Source organism: Tupaia chinensis, unplaced genomic scaffold, assembly GCF_000334495.1.
Source record: "Tupaia chinensis unplaced genomic scaffold, TupChi_1.0 Scaffold143921_1, whole genome shotgun sequence".
Lineage (NCBI taxonomy): Eukaryota > Metazoa > Chordata > Mammalia > Scandentia > Tupaiidae > Tupaia > Tupaia belangeri.
In genome coordinates, this window is record NW_006203772.1 from 1256776 (window position 1) to 1268004 (window position 11229).

Sequence of the window (11229 nt, forward strand, 5' to 3'; positions counted from 1 at the left end):
CGCAATCCCTTCTCCTCCATTCTCCTCTTGGGATTTTGGGCACGTACGCACACGCGCCCGGCATGAGTTTTAAGCCACCGGGTCCAGGACGCGAACCGCGGTCGACTACGTGGGAGCCCAGCGACATAGCCATTACGCTAACTGCTGGTTCCCAGTATAGTTGTTTTCTTAAAGAGGTTTTTTGCCTTAGGGTGTGTGCACTCGCCAGAGAGAGGAACAGACAGAAACAGTGAGAGGGAAAATGAGAAATTACCTCCAGGGGGAATGCTGTCGCTGCAATCCTCTATTTTCCTCCTGGGATCTTGGGCACACATGTACATGCGTCCAGCATGAGTTTCAAGCCACCGGCTCCGGGACTCAAACCACAGTTGGCCACGTCCAGCGACGTACCTGATATGCCATCTGCTGGCCCCCAGTTTGGGGTTTGATGGTAACTTCTGAGGTTTTTATTTTGGAAATGTGTTACCATGTGTTATCATATATCTAGTGTCATACTCAAAGTGTGAATGTAGTTCTTCATAAGTTGCAGAATTTATTAAAAAAAAAAAAGCTTTATTTAAAGCATATTAAGAATATGTCTTTGGGAAGCCAGCAAGTGGCATGATGGTTCAAGGTGCTGGACTCCCACATGGCCAACTGCGGTTCAAGTTCTGTACTTGGTGACTTGCTTTTTTTCACTTTCTCTTTCTTTACCTGTCTCTCTCTCTCCGAAGAGTGCACAAAGTCTGTAGCAAAAATCAATAATAATACATTAAAAATAATAAAATGTCTTTGGGGCTGGCTTCATGGCCTGGTGGTTAAGGCAGCCAGGTCCCATCTGCCTGACCCTGTGATTTGAGCTCTGTACCTGGCAGCTTGAGAAACATGCCTGGTGTGTGTGTGTGTGTGTGTGTGTGTGTGTGTGTGTGTGCCCGGAATCCTGACAGGATGGAGAAATGGAGGACAAGGGCTTGCATTGTGTCCAACCCCATTGGGGAGTGCTTCCCCCACCCCTTTCTCTGCCTTTATGTCTCTTTCTGACAAGCACATGCTCCCTCTGGCCTAAAATAAAATAAAACAGTAGGTCTTTTATTTGTTGCACATAGATTTAATGTGTTAGTTATAATACTAATTTTTAGTGAAATATATTATGACTAAATTTATCAAGCAAGTATACTGTCTTTTTTTGTTTTTGTTTTTTTTAAGTTTTGCTAGAGCATTTGTTCATTTGCCAAAGAAAAAAACAGAAAAAGAGACAGAGAAGGGAGGGAAAGTGAGAAAACATCTGCCATGGGGATGCCACAATCATGCCTGTTTCTTTTAGGATTTTGTGCATGCACGCACATATGCTTGGCATGTGGTTCGCCATGTGGGATCTGGCTGCCTTAACCACCATGCCACCACTGGCCCTTAAGTGTATTTTTAAAATTTCCATGTACTTCAGTGTATTAAATTGAACCATTATCCTTTTATTTTTTATTTTTATTTTAAAAATATTTATTCATTTCTTGGGGCCAGCAGGTGGTAGTTAAGGCACTGGACTCCCACATGGCTGACGGTGGTTTCAGCCTTGGACCTATGGCTTGAAAAAAATCACACACACATGCACCCAAAATCCCAAGAGGAGAATGAAAGAGAAGTGATTACAGCTTGGCCATCCCTCTGGGGGGTGATTTCTCTGTCTCTGTCTCTCTCTGGCAAACACATGCTCCTGTGGTAAAAACCTAAAAAAAACCCCAAAAACAAAACAAAAAGATTTATTCACTTCTTTGATAAGAGAGAGAAGGGCAGGAGACAGTTACTCTAATATGATCCAAATGCCACCATTCATCCTAGAGTTACGGGTGCTTGCAAGCTCAGCATCTTAGGAAGTCTCTGGACATGAACCTGAAACTTTCCTATTATGTGAATCAGCCTTAAAAAGCATTGCATCTCTCTGCTTAGCTCCTGTCTCCATGTGTTATCATATATCTAGTGTCATACTCAAAGTGTGAATGTAGTTCTTCATAAGTTGCAGAATTTATTAAAAAAAAAAAAAGCTTTATTTAAAGCATATTAAGAATATGTCTTTGGGAAGCAAGCAAGTGGCATGATGGTTCACGGTGCTGGACTCCCACATGGCCAACTGCGGTTCAAGTTCTGTACTTGGTGACTTGCTTTTTTTCACTTTCTCTTTCTTTACCTGTCTCTCTCTCTCCGAAGAGTGCACAAAGTCTGTAGCAAAAATCAATAATAATACATTAAAAATAATAAAATGTCTTTGGGGCTGGCTTCATGGCCTGGTGGTTAAGGCAGCCAGGTCCCGCATAGCCAACTGTGCAGTTTGAGTTCCCGACCCAGCATCTTTTTTTTTTTTTTTTTTTGTGTGTGTGTGTGTGTGTGTGTGTGCCCGGAATCCTGACAGGATGGAGAAATGGAGGACAAGGGCTTGCATTGTGTCCAACCCCATTGGGGAGTGCTTCCCCCACCCCTTTCTCTGCCTTTATGTCTCTTTCTGACAAGCACATGCTCCCTCTGGCCTAAAATAAAATAAAACAGTAGGTCTTTTATTTGTTGCACATAGATTTAATGTGTTAGTTATAATACTAATTTTTAGTGAAATATATTATGACTAAATTTATCAAGCAAGTATACTGTCTTTTTTTGTTTTTGTTTTTTTTAAGTTTTGCTAGAGCATTTGTTCATTTGCCAAAGAAAAAAACAGAAAAAGAGACAGAGAAGGGAGGGAAAGTGAGAAAACATCTGCCATGGGGATGCCACAATCATGCCTGTTTCTTTTAGGATTTTGTGCATGCACGCACATATGCTTGGCATGTGGTTCGCCATGTGGGATCTGGCTGCCTTAACCACCATGCCACCACTGGCCCTTAAGTGTATTTTTAAAATTTCCATGTACTTCAGTGTATTAAATTGAACCATTATCCTTTTATTTTTTATTTTTATTTTAAAAATATTTATTCATTTCTTGGGGCCAGCAGGTGGTAGTTAAGGCACTGGACTCCCACATGGCTGACGGTGGTTTCAGCCTTGGACCTATGGCTTGAAAAAAATCACACACACATGCACCCAAAATCCCAAGAGGAGAATGAAAGAGAAGTGATTACAGCTTGGCCATCCCTCTGGGGGGTGATTTCTCTGTCTCTGTCTCTCTCTGGCAAACACATGCTCCTGTGGTAAAAACCTAAAAAAAACCCCAAAAACAAAACAAAAAGATTTATTCACTTCTTTGATAAGAGAGAGAAGGGCAGGAGACAGTTACTCTAATATGATCCAAATGCCACCATTCATCCTAGAGTTACGGGTGCTTGCAAGCTCAGCATCTTAGGAAGTCTCTGGACATGAACCTGAAACTTTCCTATTATGTGAATCAGCCTTAAAAAGCATTGCATCTCTCTGCTTAGCTCCTGTCTGGCTTTTTTTTTTTTTTTTTTGGTAATAGAGCATGTTCGTTCACCAGTGAGTGAGAGAGTGAGAGAGAGAGAGAGAGAGAGAGAAAGCATCCCTGGAGGTTGGCCATGCTGCAATCCCTTCTCTCCATTCTCTTCTTGGGATTTTGGGCACACACACATGTGCCTGGTGTGTTTATTTATTTTTATTTTTTAATTAATTAATTATTTTTTTAAAAGAATTATTTGTTGGGGCCAGCAGTTAGCGTAATGGCTATGTCACTGGACTCCCATGTAGTCGACCGTGGTTCGAGTCCTGGACCCAGTGGCTTAAACTAACTCTGGGCGCATCTGTGTGTGTGTGCCCAAGATCCTGAGAGGAGAATGGAGGAGAAAGGATTGCCCCGTGGTCATCCCCCTCGGGGGGTGATTTCTCGCTTTCTGTCTCTCTGTCTTTCTCTTTCTGGCGAGTGCACGCGCCCTATAGCAAAAACAAAAAACAAAAAAACAACAAAAAACAAACTCTCTCCAGAAAAAACAAATAATTATTTGTTTTTAATTTTATTTATTCATTTACTTGTTTTATTTTGACCAGAGAGAGACACACAGAAAGAGAGAAAGTGAGAAAGCAAGCCACCAGGTCCAGGACTTGAACCATGGTCAGCCATGTGGGAATGTCCAGTGCCTTAACTACCATGCCACCTGCTGGTCCCTGTTTTTTATTTTTTCAAAGAATTATTTAATTTTATTTTTATTTATTTATTTTAATTTGACCAGAGAGGGACAGAATGAGAGAGAGTGGGGGAGAGAGAAGGGGGGTGGGGAGAGAGAGAGAGAGAGAAAGAGAGAAAGCAAGCCAAGTCTGGGACTTGAACCATGGTCAGGCATATGGAAGTCAAACACCTTTAACCACCAGGCCACCTCCCCCCCTACCCTGTGTGTTTTTCAAGCCTCCCTTTTGGAGCTCATATCATTCAGTTGGCCATGTGGGCTCAGCCCTTTAATTTTGATGTTTTTAATTCATATGGGATGAGCCTCTAGTTTACATTTTTGATTGATTTCTTCCAGTTTCTTCCTACTGGGACTGAAAGAAAAAAGGTTTCAGAAAAAGCTGATGAAAATCATTACTAGGGTCAAAGTTTTTCCTTTTATAGACTTGGAAATTCAGTGTCACTAAAAATTGGAAAAGCTTTGTCTTTTTGCCAAAGGCATTCATAACCTTGACTGTGAAAACTGAAATTACTTATTAGTTATAACTGTACTTCGATAAGGAGACTCTCCTCTTTATGTTATACAGAAACACTGTATGGTATATGTTATAGTATTTAATACGTAATGTTTAATACAGTCATACATTGCATAATGACGTTTTGGTAATGACCGCATGTATGATGGTGGTCCCATAAGATTATGATGAGGGGCTGGTTGGTCGTACAGTGGTAAAATGCGATGCTCTGTGAGGCTGACCTATGTGAGAAGGTTCCAGATTAGTGCCCTCTCTGGGCATACTGGGGATGCATGGGCCTATGACCTGGGGGTTGGTTGAGTCTAAGGGTAGAGGGCAATGCCAAAATACTGTTGAAAGTGCTACACACTCTTTTTTTATATAACAGTATTTATTTATTTAAATTTGACCAGAGAGGGCCAGAGTGAGTGAGTGAGTGAGTGAGAGATAGAGAGAGAGAGAGAGAAAGTGAGAAAGCAAGCCTTCAGGTCCAGGACTCGAACCACAGTTAGCCATGTGGGAATCCAGCACCCTTAACCACCATGCCACCTGTCAGCCCTAAAAAAATAGGCTGTATGTTATAGCCTATGTGTGTATTAGGTTATACCATCTAGGGTGGTTGTGTAAGTACACTGTGATGTTCACACATCACCTAACAATGCTTATGTCAGAATGTATTTCTGCTAGGACCAGCAGTTAGCGTAATGACTATGTCACTGGACTCCCACGTAGTTGACTGTGGTTCAAGTCCCGGACCTGGTGGCTTAAACTCACACCGGACACATGTGTGTGCATGCCCAAGATCCTGAGAGGGGGTGATTTCTCGCTTTTTTATCTCTCTGCCTCTCTCTGTCTGTCTGGGGAGCGCACACGCCCGATAGCAGAAACCTCTCCAAAAGAAAAAAATAGAATGTATCCCTGCTAAATGATGAATGACTGTAATCTCATGCTGTGTAAATGTTAGATGACGAACGTGATGTATAAAACCATGACGTGATGGGAGTACAGTATTTCATTTGGTTTTTGCTTTTTAGAATTCAAGGTTTCTGAGTCCCAGAGGGGCGATGTAATATGCTCACCTTTGGGGCCAGCAAATGGTGTAGTAGTTGAGTGCTGGACTCCCACCTGGCTGACTGCAGTTCAAGTGTTGAACCCAGCAACTTGGAACAAGAGAGAAAGAGAAAAACACCTTCCACAGGGCTTGGTTATGCCACAATCCCTCTTCTCTAGTCCTCAAGCCTGTCATGATGGACACACACATGTGTGTGCGCGCACACACACACACACACACACACACCCCTAGTGTGTTTATAGGATGACTGGGTTAGGCACTTTCATTACCTGGGCATGTGGCTTCCAGCTCTAGTTGGAGTTACAGTTACAGTCCAGCTTGCTACCAGCTCCAAAGACTGTGTCAAAAATTCTATACTTAAGGGGCCAGGGGGTGGAATAGTGGTTAAGGTGCTGGATTCTCAATAGTTGACTGCTGTTTGAGTCCCAGACCTGGTGACTTGAAACTCATGCTTAGCACATGTGCGTGCGTGCCCGCCCAAAATCCCGAGAGGAGAATGGAGGAGAAAGGTTTGCAGCATGGCCATCCTCCCTAGGTGGTGATTTCTTGCTTTCTGTCTCTCTGTTTCTGTCTCTCTGGTCAGCGCATGCGCCCTACAGCAAAAATCTCGGAAAAAAACTCTATTCTTAATACTAGCAGTTAATTTTTTTCTACTACAAGGACTAGCAGTTGGTGTAATGGCTATGTTGTTGGATTCCCACGTAGTCAACCATGGTTCGAGTCCTGGACCTGGTGGTTTAAACTCATGCTGGGTGCATGTGCATGCGTGCCCAAGATCCCGAGAGGAGAAAGGAGGAGAAGGGATTACGACATGGCTATCCTCCCGGGAGGTGATTTCTTGCTTTCTGTCTTTCTGTCTGTCTATGTCTTTCTGGTGAATACACGTGCCCTATAGCAAAAACCTCTCCAAAAAAAAAAAAAAAAAAAGAAGGAAAAGAAAAGAAAAAGAAGAAAGGGGCTCTTATCATTGGGGTCAGTTTCCCCCACTGTTTTTATTTAAAAAAAACAAATTATTTTTTTCTACTGTAGGACATTTGTTTCCACAAATAGAAATACTTTCTTATCTTTGCCTTTTTATGGTTCTTTTACTCTTGATTAAATTTTTGGCAGTAGGACCAGCAGAAGACGTAGTGGTTACATTTCTGGACTTCCACGTGGCTGATTGTGGTTCGAGTCCCGGACCCGGTGGCTTGAAAATCATGCTGGGCATGAGACCAGCATTCGGCATAATGGCTATGTCGTTAGACTCCCATGTAGTCGACTGCAGTTCAAGTCCCAGACCTGGTGGCTTAAACTCACGCTGGGCACGTGTGCGTGTCCAAGATCCTGAAAGGAGAATGGAGGAGAAGGGACTGTGGCATGGCCATCCCCCCGGGGGGTGATTTCTCTCTTTCTGTCTGTATCTCTGGTGAGTGCACGTGCCTTATAGCAAAAACATCTCAAAAAAACAAGAAGAAAGAAAATTATGCTGGGTGGAAGTGCGTGTGTGCCCAAGATTCTGAGAGGAGAATGGAGAGATGATTGTGGTGTGCCCATCTCCCCTGGGGGATGATTTCTCACTTTCTCTCTTACTGTCTGTCGCTTTCTGACAAGTGCATGCACCCTAAGGCAAAATCCTCTCAAAAAATATTTTTGTGTGGCATTATTTTATAGAGTTAAACATATTTAAACACAGAAATACTTTGTCACTATCTAACTAGAGATAAAAGATGTTTTAATTATTCTATTTTCAAATTATTTGTTCTTTTCTAGAGAATGAGAAGTTATCAGTAACAACTCTTGGTCAAAGAAAATAAAGGTGAACTTTTTTTAGTAGACGTTTTTGCCTTAGGGTGTGTGCATTCTCTGGAGAGACAGAGACAGTGAGAAGGAAAGTGAGAAATCACCCCTTGGGGGAATGGCCACATTACAGTCCCTTCTCTTTCATTCTTCTTCCCTGATCTTGGGCACACATGCACATGTACTTGGAGTGATTTTCAAACATTCAGGTCCAGGACTTGAAACAGTCGTCCGTGTGGGAGTCTAGTGATGTAACTGCTATGCCATTTGTTCCCCCTAAGCAGTCTTTAAAAAAATATTTATTTATTCATTTATTTATTTTTTAATTTGATGAGAGAGAGAGAGAGAAGAGGGGAAGTGAGAAAGCACGCCGATGTCTGGGACTTGAACTGTGGTCAGGCATATGGAAGTCAAACCCCTTTACCCCCCAGTTCCTTTAACCACCACACCACCTGCCAACTCTGCATATTGATTTTGTTTTCTTTGTTAAGTCTTTTTTTTTTTGGAGGGAGTTTTGCTATAGGGTGCGTACGCTCACCAGAGAGACAGTGAGAAAGCATCTTCTAGGAAGGTTGGCCATACCACAGTCCCTTCTCCTCCATTCTCCTCTTGGGATTTTGGGCATGCACAAATGCACATGTGCCTGGGATGAGTTTCAAGTTGCCAGGTCTGGGACTTGAACTATGGGAGTCCAGTGACTTAACCACTACTCCGCTTGCTGGCCCCCCAGATTTTTTTTTTTTTTTGGAGAGATTTTCGCTATAGGGCGCGTGCGCTCGCCAGACAGACAGAGAGAGACATTAGAGACAGAAAGCGAGAAATCACCCCCCAGGGGGGAAGGTCACGCCGCAATCCCTTCTCCTCCACTCTCCTCTCGGGATCTTGGGTACGCACGCACACGTGCCCACCGTGAGTTTTAAGCCACCAGGTCCAGGACGCGAACTGTGGTCGACTACGTGGGAGTCTAGCGACATAGCCATTATGCTAACTGCTGGTTCCCTGGCCCCCCCAGATTTTAATACCAATTTTTTTTAGAGAGGTTTTTGTATAGGGCATGTGCACTCGCCAGAAAGACAGAGACAGAAAGTGAGAAATAACCCCCCAGGGGGGATTGCCATGCCGCAGTCCCTTTTCCTCCATTCTCCTCTTGGGATCTTGGGCACACATACATGTGCCTGGTGTGAGTTTAAGCCACCAGGTCCGGGACTCGAACCGCAATTGACTACATGGGAGTCTAGTGACGTAGCCATTATGCCATCTGCTGGTCCCCAATATCAGTTCGTTTTCTTGTTTTATTCAGGTAGCATAGCACTGTGCTAAGTGATTCAGAAAGTTTTGAAACAGTGCCCCTTTTATTTTTTAAAAAGTCTTCATTTTTCTATAGGACATGTGCATTCTTCAGAGAGAGCTATGTTGAGAGATAGAAAGTAAGAAAGTATTCCCTAGAGAGTAGGACCACACCACAGCTCCTTTTCCTCACGGGATTTTGGGTATGCACTTACACACTTGTTTTTAAAACTTCCTGGTTTGGGACTCGAACTGTACAGTCAGTCATGTGGAATCTGGCTGCCTGAACCTCTATGCTAGTAGCTGGCCCAAAAATTTAAAAGACCTTTAAAAATTAAGAAAAACTTTTTGGGAGGACCAGCAGGTGGTATGATGTTTAAGGTGCTGGACTCTCACATGGCTGACTGTGGATTGAGTCCCAGACCTGGTGGCTTGAAAATCACACACTGTGTGTGTGTGTGTGTGTGTGTTTGTGTGTGTGCATGCGTGCACTTAAAATCCCAGGAGAATGGAGAAGGGACTATGGCGTGGCCATCGCCCCTGGGAGGTAGTTTTCCCTTCTCCTCTCGCTATCTGTCTCTCTTGCGTGGAGCCCTATGGCAAAAACGTCAAAACAATTTTTTTTTTTAACTGCTACAGGGCACATCTGTTCATCATGAAAGGTATGGAGAGGAAGAAAGTACCCTCTAATGGGGCAATGTTCACACAGCAATTCTTTTCTGTTTACCCATCCTATTGGGATTGGGGACACACATTCACATACACCTGGAGGTTTTTAAAGCCACTATGGCTGGGATTTAAACCATGTTGTAAATCATGTTGAATCCAGCTCCTTTGAGCACTAGGCCGCAGGGCTGACCCCTTTATTTTTTTTTTAAAGGAGACCGAGGTAGGTTTATATATATATATAGCTGGTGCGCTCACCAGAAAGAGAGAGAAAGAGACAGAAAGTGAGAAATCACCCCAAGCACACCACAATCCTTTCTCCTCCATTCTCCTCTCAGGATCTTGGGCACGCACGCACACGCGCCTGGCCTGAGTTTTAAGCTACTGGGTCCGGATCTCGAACTGCAGTTGACTACGTTGGAGTCCAGTGACATAGCCATTACTCCAACTGCTGGTCCCGTTTTGGTTTTGTTTTAAAAAATATTGTTAGTGTGTGTGCTTGTCAGATGGGGGTGGGTAGGAGGGAGGGAGTGAGGGAGGGGGAGAGAGAGAGAGAGAGAGAGAGAATGCGCCCCCCACCCCCCCATGGAGTGTGACCATTCTCTACGATTCTTTTCTTTCTGTCCTGTTAGGATTTAGGGGGGTGTGTGTGTGCATGCATACACACAATATTTTTTTCAAGTCTTTGGAAACTGATTTTCGAACCTGGTTGACCATGTGGAATTCGGTTCCCTAAAATAACCATTGTACTAAGGGATTGCCTAAAATAATTTTTTTTTTTTTAATTCAACTTTACCAGGCCATCTGGCAGCATGATGGTTAAGGCAGATGGATTCTGTATGACTGTGGTTCAAGTCCAGGACCCGGTGGCTTGAGAGATACACTGAGCGCATGTGCATGTATGCCCAAATTCCACAGAGGAGAATGGAGGACAAGGAATTGTGGTGTGGCTATTTTCTCCTGGTTGGTGCTTTTTCACTTTCTTTCTCTTTCTCTGGTGAGCACATTCTCCCTGAAGCAAAATCTTTTTTTCTTTTTTTTAAAGGAATATAAAACTATTTATTGACCACTGTTCACCAGTATTTACAATAAAGTAAACAATATACAGTTGGGTAACATTCTGATTACTACAGAGTTATTGGTTCTTCTTGCTTCTGCTGAATCAGTAACCCAAATACTGCAAAGATTGAGGCCTACACATAAGGAATGAATTGGGGTTAAGAAAAGAAACATGCACAATAGTTTTAGATCAAATTTGTTCACTCATTTATGCCAGCAAGTCCTAAACTGCTAACATCTTTAACCATCTGATTAAATTTCCATGAGCCAAATCTTAGACATTTCATGAATAATGACCTTTCAGTCAATAGAGCATAAGGATTTCAACTTTTTATAAAGGAAGCTTTACTAGAGGATTAAAATGCTCACTTATAGTCTTTCTTGGCTAAACACTGGGATTTTTCCATTTTTGTCATGGTGGAGGGGAGCTTACTAGTAACCACAGAATTTATATGACTACAGATAGATAAAAAATTCTGATGATTGCTTTTAAGTTATTCAATTTAGATCGCCCAATTACAAAAATCATTCATTTGAAAGGTTGTGGCTTCGGGAAAACTTTCAATTTAATTCGGAGGAACTTATTACTTATTCTGAGGTTGCTCAGCATGACAGGATCTCAAACATATAAGCTTATACACAGTTTTTGTTTTGGTGAAGGTTTCAAAAGCAGAAAGCCATTTACTATTATCTTATGTATAGAAACACACAAAGACGGAAAACAAAAACCCCATACTGGTACTGAAGCATGTGAGTTAAACACAAGTTCATGACAA

General features: G+C 42.7%; 1 protein-coding gene across 2 annotated transcripts in view; it reads left to right on the plus strand.

Moving 5' to 3' along the window:
- TAOK1 (TAO kinase 1) overlaps positions 1–11229 on the plus strand; it is a 191186-nt gene that overhangs the window by 20227 nt on the left and 159730 nt on the right. The window lies entirely within an intron of this gene.